Below are 19272 nucleotides of genomic sequence, written 5' to 3' on the forward strand. Positions count from 1 at the left end.
AAAAGTCAAAACTCTAGAGACAGTAAAACTGATTAGTGGTTTCCAGGAGTGTGGAACAGGGGAGAGGAGCAGAGAGGGAGGGCGGAGGGGGAGTAATGGCTAGTGGTGCACAGGGCAGTGAAACTACTGTTTGATCTATAATGGCGGATAAACAATTATGCATTTGTCAAAACCTATAGAAATGTACAACACAAATGGTGAACCCTTAATATAAACTGTTGACTCTAGTTCCTAATTGTGTATCACTATTAGTTTACTAAAGTTTATTTTTCAATTCTGGAAATTCTCAAGAGATAATCCAAAATGTTCACACTGGTTATTAATATTTTTTCTCATTTCTTGTATTTTAATGCATTTTCCAAATTTTTTTTAATACATCAGATATTGACTTACAGAATCAGACCAAAATTAAACTCTGAATTCTAAAAACCTATAAAGAAAAGCATAGGCTTTAAAGAATCTGATTAAAGGTTCAGTCTTTTTATGAACAAACTAGAGGCCCGGTGCATGAAAATTCATGCACTGGAGGGGGGATCCCTCAGCCCGGCCTGCCCCCTCTCAGTCCAGGAGCCCTCAGGGGTGGGAGGCGACCCGGTGATCAGGGGAAGGCGATGCCCCCATCACACCTCTGCTGCTGCCACTGCTGGCAGCACAAGCCTTGGCCAGCCCTGGTTACCTGAGCCTCGGGTGGCCTTGGATGGCTGGGCAGCTGCCATCCGAGGCTTGCCTGCACCTCAGGCCGGCCCTGGGTGGCTGAAGAGACTGGGGGACTCTGGAGGCAGGCATACGGCAAGGCTGGGCCCACCTTGGGGCGGGCCCGGTCTTGCCACGTGCCTGCCCCCCTGGTGGGGGTGAGGAGACTGGGTGCCACCATCTTGTGGATGTGGGCGCTGTCATCTCTGAGGGCATGGCAGTCAATTAGCATATTCCCTCCTTATTGGCTGTGGGCGCTGCCATCTTTGGACAGTGTGAGGGTCAATTAGCATATTCCCTCTTTATTAGATAGGATAGGCCCAGATTTTCCCAATAAAATACCAAAGTGAAGCCCTAGCCAGTTTGGTTCAGTGGATAGAGTGCCAACCTGTGGACTCAAGCGTCCCAGGTTTGATTCCAGTCAAAGGCACATGCCCGGGTTGCGGGCTCAATCCCTAGTAGGGGACGTGCAAGAGGCAGCTAAACAAAGATTCTCTCTCATCATTGATGTTTCTATCTCTCTTTGCCTGTCCCTTCCTCTCTGAAATCAATAAAAATATTTTTTAAAAAATACGAATGTGAAGGTTTGGATATTCTTATCCAGTTTTGGGGTGTTCCCACATCCCTCTGTCGCATTACCTGGAGAGGAGCCTTGCTCAGCTGGTCACCTACTGGCCAACACCCCTTGTTCAACCCCAGTGTGAAGCATTTGTTTTCCCTAGTTCGGGGTCACAGACAAGCCCTAGCTTAGGTGGCCCAAACTCTGCACATGCATTAAGTGCCTTCACAATTCCTGGGTCAAAGCCATCATCCACCCGGCCAACGTTCCTGGGTGTGCAATCTCGCCTGGCTGCCTGTGGCCCATCTTACTGGCTTCAGGTGTGAGCAGCCTCACCTTTAGCCCTAGGACCCTGCCTCCCCTTAGTTTTATATGAAAGCACACCCTCAGGTCCTGGTGCTTGCTTCTGACTCAAAAAGAGCTCCCTATAACAAAAGCACTCTTTGCCTCCTGACCCCTCTACGCGACAAGGAAATCACTGCGTTCAGTGCGGTTTGAAATTCTCTGCAATACCGCTCTCCATGCCCACATCCCACGAAGGTAAGCAGTGGAGACTCTTAAACTAAAGCGGGCTAGACTAGCAGTTCGTAGTCAGAGTTTCACATCAGAACCACGAGGGAGCTTTTTTGAAGCATACAAGCCTGGCCCCAGACGTGGGCTGTCAGATCAGAGGCTCCCAGGGTGCTGCTCTGGGCACGTGCGCCTTGAGTGCAGTCCCCGCAGGTTGGGTGTTGGTGCCGGTTAGGAAACCGTGTAAGAGGTCACTAGCGGCAGGGGCCTGATCATAGTCAAGTGTAGCTCATCCCACACGACTCCTCTTTTGGTCAGTGGGAGGCGGCCCATTGTGCTGACGAGTCGAGCAGGTTTTCGGGAAGTGAACCCTGTGCATAAGTTCATGTCATCTGTGCTCTGCTGACCTCATCCTTGACTCCTAAAGCCAGTCAAGTGGACAAAAAATGCAAATGTCTAACAGTAATTAACCCCTCCCAGCAGCCCAGCTTGTAGCAACCTCTCCTTGGGGTTCCCCTTGCAAGGGCTCAAGGCAGACCCCCAGGGCTTTCTGCAGACGCCTCCCTGTGAGAGGCTCTCCCAGATGCAGAGGGCTAGGAAAGGAGTCCAGGGAACCATTCATTAGGAGAAGGGAACGTGCCGTGATCCCAGAAGGCAAGTGGCGTTGCCGAAACTTGCTGAAGTGATGGGTGACCTTTTGAGCAGTTACCACAAGAAGACTGTCTGATTAGAGGCATCCTTCGCACAGAAAGCAACGTGGGACCTTGTTGCAGGAGGTGAAGTGAAGCGCGAGGTTAACCCCATGGAGTAGGTTTCACCAGGAGGACCAGGGATTGAGCCTCCACTGGGGACTGGAATGACGATGAGAAGAAGCAGAACAGGAAAGACCTGGTTTCCCTGGGCAGAGTAGGGATGAATTGGGGGGAGCCCCAGCTAACAGCCTCCGAGTGCCTGGCCCAGCCGGGGTTTTCCAGGGAGAGAGGCCGAGAGTAGCAACTTGGTTATCAGCCGCATCTAGCTGCCTACTTGGTAACTACCGTCAGGACCACATTTGCCTGCGTCAGTAAGCGGTGGCCACTCTACCTGGGCAGCCTCCAGGGGCTTGACGGGTACGTGTTTCTGGGAGCTTAATACGTTCTCACCAGGAGGGAAGGCAAGCAACGTTTCTGTGAAGATGGCCGTGCTGGCATTTCTTAAGTGGTGGTGGACACAACCCAGGACAAAATCACCTTCTCCAATGAAGTAGCTCATCGATCCTAATAGAATGGCTGCAGAGATTCACCGTTGCAGGGTGACCGGAAGAGGCCTCCGGCTGCTCTGTGCCTGTGCCCAGCAGCCACCTGAGAAGATGTGCTTCAAGAGGGACCCAGGGAAGGATGTGCAGGGGCCATGCTATTGCACTATATCCTCTCACTGTAGGAAAAGTTCTCTTAGTTCTTTCCACTGATCAGCAAATATCTTTGAGCCCCTCCCACAAGTGCGACCCTTGGGTGTGAGACCGTGATGAGCAAGGCAACAGGGGCTAGATCTCTCCAGGGACTGAAAATTTGGCCCTTGCAGCTCTTGCAGAGTATCTCCTCCAAGTGCACTGTCACCGAGGTATCTGTGGCATCTTCACATCCTGTCTGCGTCCAGCGGGGTGGGGGCGCGCCCCTTCGTAAGAGCAGACTGGCATGAAGGCATCTTGTGCAAAACCAACCTCCAGGCCTCCTTCCTGATGGCTCCATTGGAGACACCCCCAGGGACCAGCAGCACAAGCCAGGGAGCCAGCTTCCCACATTTTTCTGGTGGAAAGATTCCTTCCTGGGCCTTCTGTCACTCACTTCCTCATGACACATGACACGCACAGGCCTCAGCTTTTCCCCATGGGGGGCCCTGGCCTTTAGGGCAATTCCTGGAGGAACGCACACCATGGCGTCAGGAAGCAAGCTGCTTCCAACCCTCCCATGAACCAAAACAGTCTCCTGGGCTCAGGTCAGTCCCCTCTCCCCTCTGCTCCCAGGACCTGCAGAGTCCTCAAGAGGCTGGTGGTCCTGGTTCAACTGGACCCCAGCACAGAACGGGAGGCCCTGGCCTGCCTTCCCCGGGACTCCCCAGGCCCCCCAGGGCGCCTCTCCCAGGGAATGTCTGAGTCAAGGTGAGCAGGGAGGGAGGGGTGGAGATGGAGGAGCCCTAGGAGGCAGAAGAGAGACAGGGGAGATGGGGAACTTCTGTGCTGCCAAGCTCCTCCATGTGCCTCTGGGCCAACCAGGGGTCCCTGCAGTGAGACAGCCCCTATCATGCCCAGGGCTCTTCCACCAGATCCTTGCTGAGAGAGTGGCCCCCTGAAGTCTATTTGTACGGGAGGAATTTTGCAACCTCCCAGTGACTTTTGTCCCATAGAAAACTACAGGCCAGCTAATAAAGGAGCTTGCTTATCGGGTGATTGGGGCCGGGAGATTGCAGCCTTGCGATGGGGAAATCCTATCTTGCATGACTTCCTTCCTTCCTCCCTCTGGCGAGGCCCACAAGGGTGGGGACACCTTCCTGGCCTTGGCACCCAGCGGCTGGGCTCCCAGCCAAGTGTCCAGGGGACACTCCTCCCGACACCTGGGCCCTCTCACCTCCCGCGGCCCAGGGAACAGGGTGAGGCCTCTGTTCTGGAGGCCGGCTGACGGAAAACCCCTGCATCTCCAGGGCCTCGCGACAGCCCGAGCCTGGCTTTCTGGGAGAAACGGGGGAAGAACACGGCAGGAGCAGTTCCATCTCGCCTTGCACTGCATCGCGCGTGCTGGCCTGCCGGGGGCTCTGCCCCTGAACGTGCCAGCACACGGCAGGGCCCCTGGGCACTCCTCCTCGAGGCCCCAGGCCCAGCAAAGCATTGGTTGAACCTTAGAATGTCTGCACCTGAGCTTAAAAAGTGACTTAAAATTCCTGGTGTGCTTGTGGAGTGCTGCTTAATTTTTTAAACCAACATGCGCCCCCCCCCCCCCGCCCCCTTCTTTAGATTCTCAGCCTCTTTGGAAGCATTGTTGGACCTTCGTTAAATGCAGAACAGGTCTGTCTGCTCTCATTTCCTAATGGCCTCCCATCCCCACCCAACACACCCACTCAGCCCATAGTCAGGCCAGTTCCCAAGTTGCAAAAACAAAGAGAAAGGTCAAAGGCCAGGATATCATTCCCCTCCCCTCGAAGTTGTTCGGTTGCTGTGGCCTCCCCAGTGTCTGCCCACCAAGCCCAGAGGCCGGCCCCTCCCCAGTGCGGTCAGGGCCTGAATGGAGCAGGGCACCGGTGCCCCCTCCCCAGGTGCAGCGTCGGGGGCAGGAGCGCTGTGGGACTTTTCCATCTTGCTCTACAGCCTGGTTGGCTCCTCCTTAGATCATCATCCTGCCAATGGCACAGGCCTGGGTTGGGCAGGTTTTCCTGCAGGACACCAGGGGTGGTGGCAGCCATGCGGGGCCTGCTGGGGCCTGGCCTCCCCCTCTGCAGCTGGGATGGGTGGAGGAGGGATTCAGGGCCCCAGGTAACCCTCAGGCCAGCGCCTCAGGCCAAGGCCGAGTTCCTGCTGCCTGCACCTGCTGCCTCTGCCCGGGCCTGTTTCCTCCTGGCCTCCTGCTCTCCTGTTTCCTTGCCTTTCCCTCTGGGTGGCTCCCAGCTCTTCCAAAAAACCCCTCCAGGAAATTTGCTTGTTGCCATGAAATAATGCAAATGTGCTTCTGGGGCTGCCCAGGCAACAGCAGTCTGTGTCCTAGAGACCTGGAGGGAGAGGGCAGGCAGTGCCCCTCTCCAGCCACCCACCTGAGAGGACAAACACCTTGAAGCCCCACGGAACCGAGTAGTGACAAATGCAGGGACACAAAGGAGGACAGCAAATCAGTCCTGGTTGTCTGGCTGTTTAGGGCCCAAGCCTGGCATATGCCCCCTGTCACAGTGACCTGAGACCTGGGATAGGAGCCTGTGACCAGAGAAAGATCAACAGCAGCACCAGGTGGCTGTGCCCTGCTGGGCTCTCCCTGTCCCTCCAGTGGCAGGGGGCAGGCGGTAGGGGTGACCCGTATGCGGGCCCGAGGACTGCCATTTCCAGAGGAGAATGGGAGGCAGGAGGGAGGGGGAACTGCATGAACAGTTACCTGGCAGAATGGATTGATGCCCAGACCCTCTCAGTCGTGTGTCCCTGCAGCTCTCCTCACCGTTGCCTGTGGTCCCTGGGCTGGGGGTCTGATGAGAATGTTACTCGCCCCCAGCTATCCTCATTTCTTGCTGCTGCCGCCTCCATGATGGGGCCATGATTGCTCAGTAAAGGAATGGAATCCCAGGTGCTCTTGCTCCTAATGAAGGAGAGGTGGCAGGGACACCCGTGACCATCTGCTCGGTGCCAGGCCCTCAGATGGGTACTTCAAATAAACACTGCCTCCGTTGACGCTCAAAGCAATCCCGTAAGGTAATTGTTTTTACGCCAATTGACAGATGGATTCTGAGGAGTCAGGGAGGTTAGGGACGTGTCCCAGGTCACACAGGTGGTAGGTGGTGATTCAAAGCCAGTTCTGTTTGGAGTTCAGTGGCCATGGCGTCTTTCCGGGTTAAAGGGCTGCTGTGGACCCAAACACGCAGCTCCTGCCTGTGAAACCTGGCACAGTTCATCCACAGGCTCACTCGCCTGTAAACTCCAAGGCTCACGGCGTCGTTGCACCTGTAAAAGGGAGCCCAGAGGCTCTCTGAGGCCCCTCGAAGACACCGGTGTTTGCGCCCAGCTCAGCTTTCTGGAAAGGCCTGGGAGTGACTGGTGGGAACCAGCAATGACAGGGACGAACAGAGCAGGCGAAGGTTTCCCTCCAGATAGGGTCTCAGTCCTAATGGGAAGCCAGCTAAGGTAACTCTGCCTCATGACTTCAGAGCAGAATTAGCCTGGTGTTGGATGGTATGATTTGACTAAGTCTGTGCAGCTGGCCAGCTCTGTGGATTTCATCAGCCAGAAGCCAGGAAGGGGCTAGGGCTCTGGCTGAGCCTGTGGGCCTGCCTCCCCTCACCCATGGCAGCTCTTGTGGGATGAAAGGCCACGGGCCAGAGCTAGGACCGGGCTGGAACGGGGAGGGAATTATCAGGGCAAAATCTCCTCCTGTTAGATAGGACCAGGGTCTCAAGGTCTGGGCCATTCTTACTAAATGCTATTCTTGCTAAATATTAACATGTAGCACAGTATTTTGCAAACCAGCTGTAAACAGAATGAGCTTGACAGGAGCCCAACCCAACAAGTGTAGCCAACCGCAATCCATGTGTGACTGACCAAATAGTGTACGCTCTAAGCAATAGCTCAGGCTACCTTCTGGGAGGCAGAGCCTCGGATAGGAATCCCCTGTCTCCTTTACTTTCGGCGACAACCACCTCTCGGCCTTTTTTGTTTGTTTTTAACTATACTTTTATTGCTTTCAGAGAGGAAGGGGGAGGGAGAGAAACATCAGTGATGAGAGAATCGTTGATTGGCTGCCTCCTGAACGTTCCCCCAGGCATGTGCCCTGACCTGGAATCATAGGTTCATAGGTAGACGCTCAACCACTGAGCACCTTCATATTTAAAAAACAAAACAAAAACATACTATATTGATTTTTTTTATACAGAGAGGAAGGGAGAGGGATAGAGAGTTAGAAACATCGATGAGAGAGAAACATCAATCAGCTGCCTTCTGCACACCCCCTTCTGGTACATGCCCTTGACCAGACTCGAACCTGGGACCCTTGCGTCTGCAGGCCGACGCTCTATCCACTGAACCAAACCGGTTAGGGCAAGCACCTTCATATTTTAATAGAGCACCCCAGGTGGCAAGTCCCTTCTGTGTGGTAACACTCCCACAAAGGATATTGAAATACTGTACAGTTTGGTAAGTCCGAACACAGGCCTCATGCTGCTTGGGGCACCCCCACCCCATTCCCAGGCTGCAGTTCAGCATCAAGGAGACAGCAAGCTACAGGTGAGTATAAATTTCGATTGAGAACTGAAAGCTTGTGCGGTGAGTTCCACCTGCCCTCAGACAAGCATCTCTGCTCGGACCTCTGCTCCGCTGGCCTCTGGCCCCGGAGAGAGGGAGCTGGCTGAGGGCTCTCTCCTTGACCTCCCTGAGGTCCCCTTTGGGCCTCTGCACCTGCTTCTGACCTTCCTCACCGTCGGGGTGCTCACCTTGGAGCTGTGTCTAAGGCCAACAGCTGGGGGAGTAGGCAGAGACCTGATGACCTGATGCCTCGGGTTCTTAGCAGGTGTGAACCCTCTCTGTTGCCTGGTGGTTTCAAGTCTTCCTTCTGGAATGTTCGTTTTTGTCCACTGACGACGTCACCATCAGGTGTGAGTGCTGAGAAGTCAAGGACTTCCATGCAGGCAAAGCGCCTTTCAGCCTTGGATTCCCAGACCCGAGGCTACACGAATCCTCACATTTGATTCGTTCAGGCTGTTTTTCTGGTGTAAAATCTTTACTGAGAGGGGGTGGGGTGGGGAGGGGGGCTCTCAAGACTCTAGCGTAGCCCTTGTTTGTCTGTTGGAGCACAGGAGGAGCCGGTGGGGTGCCAGTGAGACCTTAAGGCAGCTAGGGGCAGACGTGGCCTGAAGGGAGATTCCTGGGTCTCCAGTCTGGCCCGTGAGCCCCGGCCCCTGCCTTCCTGGGGCTCCTGTCCTGCAGCGGCCACATTGCCAGAGCTCAGGACCCCTGGCTGCCTGTATGAGGTGCCTGGGTTCCACCCTACACGTCTGATCCCAGAGGAGAGAAAGGAGGACAAGGAGTCTCCGTGCTAACAGGCTCCTCTGCCCCCAGGTGCCTCTTGGACTCTCACGTTTGAGAACCGTCGCCCTGTAAGCTCAGATCAGACCCAGGCAGGGAGGCAATTCTATACAAAGATCCTGTTTCCTCTTCCCCAGACAGCTCCCCGACTCCCGAATGTCTGTGTCAATGGCCGGTCAGCAGGGGCAGCACTTCTCCGTATCCTGGTGTTCTTTGCAGAGGAATGCGTGGTCAGGCCCGAGGAGAAGCAGCCCGTCCTCCCAGGGCCCACTCCAGGGCCCTCCTTCCTCATAACCCTGCCTGGACCTTGCCCTGTGGTGCTTCCACCAGGTTGACAGCGTGGGAAAATCCCTTTCAGCCTGGCGCCACGGAGGAGGCAGAGTGGGCGGTGCCATGCAAGGCCAGGCAGAGGCCTTCGGCTTCTCTCCTCGGGGTGCCCGCTGCACCCCATTGCAGAGCACGCCCCTCCTCTGCACCTCTGTGCTGGGCAGACCTCCGCTCGCCAGCCTGCAAAACTGTGGATTCATCTTTCAAAACGGATCTCAACGCCCTCGCCCTTTCTGAGTCCTTCCTGACACCTGTCAGAGGGCTGCTCTCTCCCTCCGGTGGCGCCTCAGAGGTGCAGGTCCCTCACATCCGTGGTCACATCCCTCACGTCCGAGGGCGTGAAAAGCCTCCGGTGGCCTTCCCTGGGTGAGCAGCCGCCCTCAGAGGAGGTGTGCAGGGAAGTGGATCTCAGTTTGGTTCTGTGGTCTGGACGGAGTTCAAGGATTGTTCCCCCAGTGGGTTGGGCGAGTTTTTCTTATGTTATTTCAGAAGTGAAGCCAGACAGCTGTCACACCTCCAAGCTTCCAGTGGGCCCATCACTCTGTTCTGGCCTGTTGCTCCCTATGGTGATGGCAGTTTGCAATTATTCTGCTTGTTTGCATGGGTTTTGCTCTGTCTGCCCATGAGGATGTGAGTGGGGACGTGGTGCACTTGCTTCCCTAGTGAGGAGTATTCGGAGACGGTGCCGGTGAGACCGCGAAGTGCTTCGGAAATGTTTGTGGACTGAGTGAACAGGGTTTTGAGATTAGCTTTTGTAAATCTAAACATCCTTGTGCAACATGTAAGGATACTAGTAGGTATGAAAGTAAACCACTGGCCCTCATCTGACAGGAAAAGCATAGGCCTCCACAGTCTCTATTTTCCAGGCCAAATGCAGGTTCCTTCCAGACTGCTGGCCTCAGCTTCCTCGTGCTGCATCCTGATTCTGTGCGACTCAAGCCACCCGGGATGACGTTTGATCGGTGTGGAGCTGACCCTGCCGCAGACGCAGAAGTTAGTCCACGGTCAGGAAAGGACGGGGAAGCAAACAATCTGGGGGGAGGAAAGGAGTCTGGGCCTCGGGCTACGACTCTGCAGACCTGCCGGCCGCCTCAGGGCTGCGAGCCTGGAACACAGATGTGCCAGGTCAGATGCGCAGCCCTGAAAGTGCCGTCCCATCCTCTGGGGAAGAGCAGCCCAGGCCAGCAGCTACTCCAATGCACAGAGCTCATTCTCACTGCAATGCCCTCTGACCTCAGCCCGGTGGGCACTGTCACCGGCCTGCGCAGGGCCTTTGTGTGGTTTGGGAAAAGGTGACCCATCGTCCAGACGGACACAGCCCAACACGAGCCAGGTCAGCCCCCGCTCACACCTCAGTCCACACCTGCACGGCTGTACACAGCAGCTCCGACCTCAGGAAAGTCCCCAAGTTTTGTAGGAAGAGGAAAGGCACACACAGTACATTCTCCGGCAGGCGCCTTCTCTGGGTCTTCCCCGAGCTTCCACCCCATTCTGGCTCTGCCACCTCCCAGCTGGGCAAACCTGGGGCCGCTTCCCCCTTGGTAGGACCTTGGACCCCGGACCCCGGACGGACGAAGGGGCTGGACCTGCCCCACATCCAAGGATTCTAAGTCGAGTTCCTAGTTGGAGCCAGCGATTGGCTGGGCTGCCCAACCTGGCTCCCCTTCAAGGCCTGGCTCAGGTTCCTGCCAGCACCGCCCTGCCCTCTGTCCCCACAGTGTTTACCACAAAGAAGGCGGCGAGCTGGGAAACTCCCGGGCGCCCCGCGGCCAGCTGAGGAGAAGGAGGCCCGCCCTCCCGCAGAGGGGACACTGTGCTCGCCAAGCCCTGCTTCTGCGGCCTATTGGCAGCGCCTCCGCCTCCGGGCAGTCGAGCCTCCCAGCCTCCTCCACTCAGGGAAAAGCAGGAGCTGAGAATAGAAGGGGGGAACAAAGCCAAGATGGGGAGGCCGGAGCTCGGGCTGCGTGGGTCCCGGAGCCCAGGGGCGGCCTTGGAGTGGCCGTCTCCCCAAGGTTACCTCCTCACCCCTTGCCTCAGCCCTTCCAGGACCCCCTGCAGGGGTGGAGGAGGGGGAGATGCCGGTGGGGGATTTCCACCACAGAAGCCTCCTGGGCTGTCAGAGGCCTTAACTGACCCCAGCGATGTTTCAAGTGGTTTTGCTTTTGAGGAACCGGCTGCCCAGGACTTCCAGGGCCTCCCTGCATGTCTCAAGGCCTCCACTGGCCACCGTGCTGTTCCCCACTCCGCCGTCCTGCCCACCTGCTGCTGGCCCCGGGCTCCGCGCCTGAACAGTGAGTCCAGGCTCTGCTGGAACTCTGGAAGATGGGCGGAACCGGGATTACTCTGAGGCCTAGAACCTCCAGCAACAAACGGTCACTCCCTGGCAATGACCCCTAACTTCCAAAGGCCCCACATGCACACCTACTCACATGTCCCAAGGACCCTCCCCTCCTTAGAGAAATGATGGTCCGAAGCTTGCTTCAGGGACTGTGCAGAAGAGAACAGGAGCACACCCTTCCCACTGGAGGGGCAGCTGGGGACGTCATGAGGTCCCTCTCGGTGCCAACTGGGCCTTCTTTCTCACACAGCCAGGGTACCAACCACCCAGGCTGACCTCCTTCTTTCTTTCTTTTTCTGTTGTTTTTTTAAATATATTTTTATTGATCTCAGAGAGGAAGGGAGAGGGAGAAAGACATAGAAACAACAATGATGACAGAGAATCACTGATCGGCTGCCTCCTGTACACCCCCTACTAGGGAATCAAGCCCTCAACCAGGCATGTGTCCCTGACCGGAATCGAACCCAGGACCCCAGGACCCTTCAGTCTGCGGGCCAATGCTCTATCCACTGAGCCAAACCAGCTAGGGCAACCTTTTTCTTTCTGAGGGATTTGTAAGCTGGGGACCACCTTTTCTGGGGCTCACTGCTCTTTTTTAAATTTTATTTTCCTTTTTATTCCCATCTTTCCACCCTCTCTACTTTGGCAGTCATCAACTTGTTCTCTACATCTGTGGGTCCGTTTCTATCTTGTTTTGTTTATTCATTTGTTTTGTTTTTTTAAGATTTCACATGTGACTGAAATCACACAGTACTTGCCTTTCTCTGACCTGACTTATTTCACTTAGCATAATACCCTCTAGATCCATCCATGTTGCCACAAGTGGCAAGATTTCATTCTTTTTTCTAAAGATTTTCTTCTTCTTTATTGCAGAATAATATTCCATTGTCTATATGTACCACATCTTTTTTTCACATTAAAATTTTTTTAATTTGTTTTTCATTAAAAACAAATCCCCAGCTATATGGTAAGTCACTTTTAAAATCCAAACAACTTTGTTATAATATTTTATTTGTAAAAGTAATTGTGCAATAGTTATCAGGAAAGTTGAATACAATAACAAAGTACATAGGCAGTAGATACCAAAGAAATTCTATATGATTTACACAGTTGTTCTAGCAAACACAAGAAAACTCTCATTCGGTTTACATTAACTATATATGAAAAGGATAAAGACCAAAAGCTCCTCTACCTCTGCCCTGACTGGTTTGGCTCAGCGGATAGAGCGGCGGCCTGCGGACTCAAGGGTCCCAGGTTCGATTCTGGTCAAGGGCATGTACCTTGGTTGCGGGCACATCCCCAGTGGGGAGTGTGCAGGAGGCAGCTGATCGATGTTTCTAACTCTCTATACCTCTCTCTTCCTCTCTGTAAAAAATCAATAAAATATATTTTTTTAAAAAGCTCTTCTGCCTCAAATTAATCATGCTTTGAATGGCAGCTTTTCAACATACAATAAAGACATAAAAAACAAACAAAGAAAGATAACTCATTCTAAAACATTTCTTTTTAGTCCACATGTACTTGGAATAATCTTGTATTAAGTTTTTGTTTTGTCTTTGTGTTAATCCTCACCCACTGATATTTTCCCATTGATTTTTGGAGAGAGTGGAAGGGAGGGGGAGAGAGAAACTTTGATGTGAGAGAGACGTTGACTGGTTGCTGCCTGCACATGCCGGGCCTGGGCTGGGATTGTGACCTTAACCAGAATCAAATCCAGAACCCTACAGTCTGCAGGCCAACGCTCAATCCACTGAGCCCAGCCAGCTAGGGCCCCTAGATACTCTTTCATCAGACTCCCTCCCAGAGACCTGCATTTCTTACTCTGGTAATTGTAAGCAGAGTGCTGCTTGCCTAGGACCGTGGTCGGCAAACTGCGGCTTGTGAGTCACATGCGGCTCTTTGGCCCCTTGAGTGTGGCTCTTCCACAAAATTCCACAAAATACCACGTACGGGCATGCACGTACAGTGCAATTGAAACTTCGTGGCCCAAGTCGGTATTTTGTGGAAGAGCCACACTCAAGGGGCCAAAGAGCCGCATGTGGCTCGCGAGCCGCAGTTTGCCAACCACTGGCGTAGGATAAATGAAAGACGGTGCTGTGCGAAGGGAGCGGGAGCGAGAGCCCTGCCCAGCAGCAACACCCTCTATGCTCCTGGATCTCTAGGCTCTGCTCAATGAGCCAGTTGCGGGTTTGGTACGTTGGAAATGTAACTTTCTGCTCTCATAATTTTATTTTTATTAAATTAAATTATTATTATTTTTTAATCTTCTTTCCTCCTACCCAGACTGTCTGCTTTCTGCTGCAATAAATAAATAATCCTACACATTTGTTTTTTGGGTTTATTTTTGTGGGTTTTAAAAATTTTTTTTTATTGATTTCAGAGAGGAATGGAGAGGGAGAGAGACATAGAAACATCAATGATGAGAGAGAGTCATCGACTGGCTGCCTCCTACTGGGGAAGGAGCTCACAACCCAGGCATGTGCCCTGACCAGGAATTGAACCACGACCTCCTGGTTCATAGGTCGACACTCAACCACTGAGCCACGCTGGCTGGGCCTTATTTGTTTATCACGCATCTTCTGCCACAGAATATAAGTTCCATAAGGCCGAGACCTTTTCTGTTTTGCTCACTGTTACTTCCTCCCACACAATACACGGTGAATAATGGGTGCTCCACAAATACGTGTTGAATGAATGAAATGCCAACACATCTTTGAGCCTGTGAGCTGGCCCTGTCCTCTCTGCGGAGAACAGGCAGAGGGGATCATTTGGCCACTTGGGAAGTTCATTTGAAATGTGAAAATGGCTACTTTGTTTCGGAGGTCCTTGAGGCTGCTTCCTTCAGGCGAGGGACTGCCCCTGCCCTTCTCTCACCAAGATTTGCGGAGCAGAGCTCACAGGCATCGTAAGTCATCCCTGTCATCCCGGAAGGGGCTGCTGGAAAGATATCCTCTGTCCAGTGCTGGCCTTGCCGACGAGAATCAGAAGCTCCTGGTCTGTGGCCCCTCGGCCTCTTTCCGCCGTGGGAGGGCAGCCCCCTCCTTTATGGATTGTCTTCTCCTTAATGTCCAGTTCAGTTTGAACTTTGACCTTCTAGGCAGGAGTGAGGAGGGAGAGATGATCTAGGATCTTCTTGGTGCTGCCCCAGCCTCTCACAACTCAGCATAGCAGGACGGTCTCAGGTGGTTGAGTTACCCCCTGGGGATTCTGGAAATACACTCAGAACAGGTGCACGGACACGTCTCCGGGAATGTTCTGACCAGGGGCTGCCTGCTGGACTGGAGTCTGAGGACTGGGAGGGAGGAGCCGCGGCTCCCCTGAGCCACTCCGGAGGGAACAGAACCTCCCCCTGCAAAAAGCATCAGAGGACAGACCTATACTGTGGCCTCGGTGTCCTCCGTTCCAGGCCCTGGGTGGATGCCCAGCCTCAGACGGGGTCCTGGCCTTAGAATGAATCTCAACACCCCCTCACCCTTGGGAGTCTGGTGGCATCACCTCAAGTCCGAGAGAAAAGGGTTCTTCCCACAGCCCGGCTTCCCTGGTGCTTCTAAAGGGGCAGGCTTATCCCCAGCCCCTTCCACTCAGGCATCCACCAGATCCCGTCCGTCCGTCCGTCCGTCCGTCCTCTTTACCACCTCTCTGGCTTCCTTCCTTCCTCCCCTGGCCCTCCCAACAATGCTACACTTGGATCCCCCCAGTGGTGACCCCGACACCATCCTTTCTCTAACCTCTCCTCATTCCTCGGTGAGATAAGTCCCCCTTAAAGCCCAGGTTGCAGCTGCCACTTGGGTAAAATCCTATCTCCTCGGCTCCTGTCAGAGCCTTGCCCATGTAGCCCAAACTGCCCTCCCAACCTCATCCCCAGCCCCTCTCTACATGGGTCTCTTTGTCTGCCCCCCCCCCCCCCCAGTGAGGGCCTGTGATTCCACCCCAATGGCAGGGGTGGTGAGGGCTTCATGGCAATGGGCACAGCAGGCCCAGCTCAGTGCTGACTTAGAGGTTTGCAAGATGTCTCAGTATCTCAGAGATCATCCCTCTGTCTCTCCAGAGCCTCTCCCCACCCTTTCCCACCCTGCCCCGTGTCTGGAGGAGGCCCACCCAGCTAGTTCCTACAGAATGAAGCCCTTGCCCTCTGGCTGCCCGTCCGTGTTGGCCAATGAGAAGCCCAAGAGAGATCAGAGGGCAGGAAGAGGTAGGGTCTGTATTACTTCCGCTGCCCCCCTCCCTGCAAGGTCATCAGGCTGGCTGTGCCCTGGAAGGAAGGTCACAAACAGCCTTCAAGGCTGCCCTGGGGAGTCTCTCAGGGAGGCAGTTGGGAGTAGGAGGGCTTTGCCAGTGGCCCCAGGGGGTGGCTCCATGCCCTGTGTCTCCTTGCCCTTCACATCTTTGTAAATGAGCCGCCAGTGCACTGCACTGCTTATCAGCCATCCGTCCAGCAAGGCTCAGTCTGTCCTTGGGCCTTCCCAGTTGCTGCTTCCTTTAAGGTTTCTTATTTTTTGAAAAGATTTCAATGGGCAGAAAAGGATGTGCAGTGAAAATCTCCCTTTTTTATTTTGAACACCCAGTTCTCCCCACGGGCAATGAATGAGGTGTTTTTGGGGTTTTTTTGTTTTTTGTTGTTGTTGTTGTTTTTGCTTCTCTTGTGATTTATTCCAACTCTATTGCTAAAGCATGACACAGGAATGCAGAATGTCTCTATTCCTAGCATCTTCAGTAACCATGGGGATGGGGGGAGATGATGCATTCAGGATGGGTGGAGGGGTGGGGGCTGATAGGTCCTGCCCTCCCCACCCCCCTACACCTGCCTCCTGGGAGCTGTGGCACTTAGGCTGTGTTCGGGCATGGCCTGCCTCTGTGTGAGTCATCCACAGGACCACTCCCTGCTGGCCCTTCTGTTCCTCAGTCCCCAGAACCAAAGGTCTTCTCCGACTTGATTTTTGCTTTCTGTTGCTCAGAACCTCTGTTCTGGTCAAACCTGGCTTTTGTCTCATTTTCAGCAGAAACGCCCGTTGGAGTGGCTTTGAGACAAATGCAGCTCCTAGTCAGAATGTGTTGGGGTCCAACCCCAGCAGGTCCAGGGGTTCCGAAAGGTGTGGATGGAGTCGGCGAAGAAGGAATGACACGGAGACAGAGGTCAGTTGATCAGCAGCCTAGCCAGGTTCTCCAGCCAGGTTCTGTGTTTTATTGTCTTGTTACATCTGTATTTATACCAGTTGATTTTAATCCTATCAATCTCTATTCCAAAGGTTAGGGCGTTTCTTATCTCCATTCCAGGGAGTAAAGATTATGTAGCTTAAGCATGATTGTTCGTAGTTAAAGTGATTAATTACCCGCCTGGCACTTAGTTAAGGGGCTTTATTCCCTCCCTAACTTCAGGGAAAAATCCCTACCTGGGGAAACAACTTTTCTCAAAGAGGTGACCTTGGTTAAAACACATAGCGCTAAGAAGGGAGCAAACATATTAAGAACAGTATGCCATATACACAAGGTCCCTTGAAACATATGGCTGTGCAGATGTTTCTTCCCTGCAGTGACTGTGTCAAGCAGCAAGGATGGACCGGCTCCCGGCAAGAATGACTATCAATAATAAATCCAGAAACAATTGTTGGTGAGGATGTGGAGAAGAGGGAACCGTTATGCACTGTTGAGAATGCAGACCGGCACAGCCACCATGGGAAACAGTATGGAGCTTCCCCAAAAAATCAAAAATGCAACTGCCTATGATCCAGCCAAAGAAACTCAAAATAGTAATTTGAAATAATATATGCACCCCTATGTTCATTGCAGCAGTATTTACAATAGGCAAGATATGGAAGCAACCCAACTGCCCAGCAATACATGAGTGGATAAAAATTCGGTGGCACAAATATATAATGGAATATTACCTGGCCATAAAAAGGGTGAAATCTCGAGCCGACCGGCCAACACCGGCGCTTCCAGCTCCAGAATGAGACCAGCAGCTTCCAGTTGGGATGGCGGTGGCGGGGACGGCCCCTCCCACCCCCTCGTCAACAGGACCACCGGCCGGAGCCGCCCGGACCGGACCGAGTCCCGGAGCCCGGGGCGTGCCGGTCTGGCCCAGCGCCGAGCTGAGGGCGGGACTCGCGCCGCTGCTCCGCCCCCGCCGGGCCGCCTGGTGCGGGGTCTGCGGGGCTGGTGGCACCGCTTCGTCCCTTGGGTCGCGCTGAAAATCAGTCACAACCCCAGCTACAGGATATCAGAAATATGAGCCAATCTTTTCCCCGTCGATTGGAAATCCATTCATTTTTAGATGCTTGGATGGCGTGCTAATTGATGGAAATGACAAGGGAATATCGAAAGTCGTGTACAGACAGACCAGCGAACGTCTGCCGCCAGGAGTGTGACGTGCCGCGGGTTTCCCCGTGGAACTGAAGCAGTGCCTTCCCAGCACCACCTGCCGCTGTGCCCAGCAAAGCCGCGCCCGTGTGTCGTTCTCGTTGCTCTCAGGGACATCAGACAAGGGGAAGAGCTTTTCTCAAACTACTGCACAATTGTCAGCTGACTCTTTGAATAAAGATCGGGTTTTCTATTCAATTAATGTTAATATTTTGGTTAATCACTTCTGAATTCCAGAGTGGGAATTTATTTCTATTTTGTTTCAATTCTATGATAAAAATTATTTGCTCAATTTCAATTTCAAATTTGCAGTGCTATTCCAATTTTCATTTTCACCTAAATACAGTAAATTAAAACCTACTGCCTGAATTTTTTTTTTTTTTTAAAGAGTGAAATCTTGCCATTTGCAACAGCATAGATAGATCTAGAGGGCATTAAGCCAAAGGAAACACGTCAGTCAGAGAAAGACAAGCACCACACTATCTCATGCATGTGTGGAATTAAAAGAACAACAGAAATGAACAAACAGAATTGAGACCAAGTCATAGACACAGAGACCACACTGACAGTTACCAGGTGAGAGCTGTTTTTGATTTTTTATTGTGGTTAAATACACATGATATAAAATTTAACCATTTAAACCAGCGATTTTCAACTGGTGTGCCTCAAGAATTTTTAAAACATGCAATACCTGGCTATTTAGTCAGGGCACTGACCTCGTTTCCCTTAGATTGTCAAATAAAAAATAGCAACAGCTGTCTGGTGGGAATAAATCAAAATTTGTCATATCGGCAAAAAATATATCATTTAGCAGCATGTTAGTAATGAGTTTATGTGTGCCATGAGGTGAAAAGGTTGAAAACTGCTGATTTAAATCGTTTTCAGGTATTCAGCTGTGGTATTAAGTCCATTGCTGTGCAACCATCCCTTACCAAAGCTGTCTCATCTTCCCCAACTCCCTGAAAGGTTTTGTTTGTATGTTTTCATTATTATTATATTATTATTTTATAAATTCTTCCAGAGACATTTTATGCATATTCAAGCAAATACATATAAATACAAACACAAAGGGTAGCTTATTTTTCACGCGGTCTGCATCTTGCTTTTTTCACTTAATACATCTTGGATATCATTTCACATCAGTATATAATGCAATTCCCCATCCTTCTGCTCAGCCTCCCTATGTATGGCTATTCCTACACCTTCAGGCCTTCCCCCACAGAGGGAGCAGGGTGTCTTCAATATGTGCTGTGGCTCGTTTCTAACCTGTTTCCCTACAGGTCTATGACCTCCCTGTAGGGAAACCAGTCACCGCCACCACTGAGGGCCGTCCAGCCTGGGTTCGGACTTGCTGGCCCCTCTCGGCAGGCTACCTGCTCCTTTGCCCTGGCTCTGCCGTGACCCCTGCACATGTCTCCTTGGGCCCTGTCTCCTGGGCCCAGCAGCCTCCCTGGCAGCCGATGTACAGACGTGACAAACCACAGTGACACACGAACCGGAGAGGGCTCTGAGGAGTCCCTGGGTGGGGTTGTTGTCCTACCTGAGCTCCTGGGGAGTGTCCACAACTGCACCTGCAGGGGCGGGGGCCTGCTCAGGTCTGCGGAGGGGAAGGCTGGGCACTAGATTTCCAAATTCCATTCAATCCCAGCGAATTTGCTGGCACCTGCTATGAAAGGTGAGGCCACTGCGAGCCTGTTCATCTTCCATCCACACCCTATCCTGTTTTCCTCCCTAACACTGCCATCA

At 52.9% G+C, this 19272-nt stretch overlaps 1 pseudogene; it reads left to right on the forward strand.

Annotated features, from left to right (window-relative positions):
- The first annotated feature begins 3673 nt into the window (after positions 1-3673).
- On the forward strand, positions 3674-17897 carry LOC132230174 (SET domain-containing protein 9-like; annotated as a pseudogene).
- The last annotated feature ends 1375 nt before the right edge of the window (positions 17898-19272 follow it).

This window comes from Myotis daubentonii, chromosome 1 (genome assembly GCF_963259705.1).
Source record: "Myotis daubentonii chromosome 1, mMyoDau2.1, whole genome shotgun sequence".
Lineage (NCBI taxonomy): Eukaryota > Metazoa > Chordata > Mammalia > Chiroptera > Vespertilionidae > Myotis > Myotis daubentonii.